This window comes from Borostomias antarcticus (genome assembly GCF_949987555.1).
Source record: "Borostomias antarcticus genome assembly, chromosome: 8".
Classification (NCBI taxonomy): domain Eukaryota; kingdom Metazoa; phylum Chordata; class Actinopteri; order Stomiiformes; family Stomiidae; genus Borostomias; species Borostomias antarcticus.
The window spans coordinates 29,234,587-29,237,086 of NC_140241.1; the positions used below are offsets into that span (position 1 = coordinate 29,234,587).

Consider the following 2,500-nt stretch of genomic DNA (forward strand, 5'->3'; position numbering starts at 1 on the left):
AGTCACGTTATTAGACTGAGCGCGGGAGGCGGGTTGATGACACAACCGTTACATTTTTTCAAATTAGTGACAGGTTATTGGTTACATTTGAAGCGGGGAGTTTTCCCTTCAAACACAGTAATGATGTTAACAAATAAATTTGACAATGCACAGACATTGGGCATTCCCACAGTTGAGGTCTTCACAGGTCTTGAAATAAAACCCCAAGTCCTCTGTGTCCAAGACTGAGTAAAATGCGGTCTATTCCGAAACAAGACCGATACCTTCAAAAAGTAGTCGAGACCAAGACCGGTCTTGAGTACTACAACACTAGACAGCCTACTTACTGCATGTGTGTGTGTGTGTGTCATGTCGCCCATGTCAGCCCATTGCAAGCGTGTGTTGTGTGTCGTGTGACAAATAAAGACTTTCTTCTTCATTGTTTCTTGAAATTTGCCTCTGCAACTTGCTGTGACTGCATGTACACAGAGCTGACCGTTATAATGAAGTGAGATTGTGAGAGTAGACAGAACAGACTAAAAGAGATTGTGCAGTAAAGCATTAGCCATGTCTGTGACAATTTTCCATTTAAGGCCACTTAACCTGGACTTCCTGCTTCAGATGTTTCTGTGAGGAATGCTCAGCACTTTAATGGATAAAAAAAAGTTCTCGCTAAATTCAAAAGTAAAGTATAACAAAGGCTATGCTATAGCGCACTGCAGCAATGACCTGTGCATTTTCCTATTTAAACTCATCCTGTTTCAAGTTCCTCTGAAATAAAAGTAGATTTTTCCACAAAAAAAGCAAAGCTATCTCTTGGGGTTGTTAATCATAGTCAGCGGGAGAAGTCTTTTGTTGTCACAAAAAAAATCATCACCGATCAGCAGGGTAAAAGCACAAGACGAATTGCAATGAGGTGTTCGGAATAACTTAATCCCCAGCCCTCTGCCCCTTCTACCTAGCTGAGAAAATGGTCGCTTGTGGAAATCTTTTTTTTTTTCTTTGTCATCACAGCCCTCCATATTTTGAAAGGCTTTGTGTTTGGAGATAATGGAGAAGAAAGTTGTGGTTTCTAAGAAGAGAATGCTCTCATGGTGCCGAGCCGATAATATAACACGCCACGGTCTCACCTGTCTACGTCGTGACATGGTCAAAACTCCCTGGCTGGATCGACCGACTGAATACGGCTACTGTATGTAGCAGACCTGGGTTGAAATACGATTTGAAATCCTTTCAATGACTTGATTGTTTGCTTGAGTCTACCTGGAGTAGCAGGTGGGTGGGGTTTGTATTTTGGGGAACAGCCCACTGGTTCCAGTGAGACAGACAAAAGCAATCAAGCACAGGATACAGTAACTAAAAGATACAGGAGCTAATTGTAAGTAAGTGAGTAAATGATCTGGCTTATTCCATACTGATAATTGAAAGAGATGAGAATGACTGTGTAATCCATAGAGCTACTGATCAAGATCGATAAGTCTCTGGGGGGGAGGAGTCTTGACCTAATAAAGCTTTGATTGATTGATTGATTGATTGATTGACCTACAGGAGAAAGAGAATTGTCCTTATATATCAGGCCAGCAGTCTATCACCAGAACTACTCAGCAACTTAATTAAATATGCACATTCTTGTTGAAAGTTCAATTGTTGTGTGTGTGTGTGTGTGTGTGCGCAATTTAACAGTATAGAGGGGAAATTCAATTAATTAAATTCATCAAACAACATCGATTCCCCAGAGCAATCGCACTCGCCAACCAAAAAAAGAACTGTGCAAAAAAACTGGACAAGGCGCGTATCTTGCACATTCCCAGACAGATCAGTAATCTCCCCCCCTGGTGCACTAATTAACAGAGTCTGGGGAAGGCTGACCTTGGAGCTATGCTTACTACCAGCCGTCACAACTTGCGTCGTAAGCATTGTACCAACACAGCAGGTTTGTGTGCGTGCAGCATATATACGGTGCATGTGCGCGCTCGCGTGTGTGTGTGTCCGCTCGCGTGTGTGTGTGTGTCCGCGGTCCCCTCACACTCTCTCTCCGATTGCGGCCGTGCGTCCCTCCCAGAAGCGCTCGTCGTTATTCCCAGAGAGGCGGCGAGTCTTACAGCACGCCGCCACACCTGTCACTGCAGCGTGAGATCATTGTGGATCTCGTCACTCCCAGCCCTAATGGAGCAACTCCGCTGCCACAGGCATCAGAGACGGTAACTCTGCCCCATCTGCTCAGAGAAGATGACGCCTCGTTCGCTGACGTCGAGATGCTCCACGGAAGGGGAATGAACGGATGTTCTCGTTGAGATGCTGAGCGCCACGCGCAGACAAACCGATGCCTGTCTGTCACACTTGTGTGGCTTTGTGAGTCACCGTATGGTGACTTCAACGATAGGTGATGAAAAGGAAATAGTCATGCACATCAAAGAGGCAGATTAAAAGGGGTAATGTTTAAAAAGGCCGTGCGACAAATTCATGTTTCTTACACATGTAGACAAATGAGTTGTGACAGTGCAGAAAACCAATGTTTGTC

At 44.6% G+C, this 2,500-nt stretch overlaps 1 protein-coding gene across 1 annotated transcript in view; it reads right to left on the reverse strand.

Moving 5' to 3' along the window:
• The window catches only part of astn2 (astrotactin 2), a gene marked incomplete at both ends in the record, with an annotated part of 261,038 nt that overhangs the window by 57,852 nt on the left and 200,686 nt on the right, over positions 1-2,500 (reverse strand). The window lies entirely within an intron of this gene.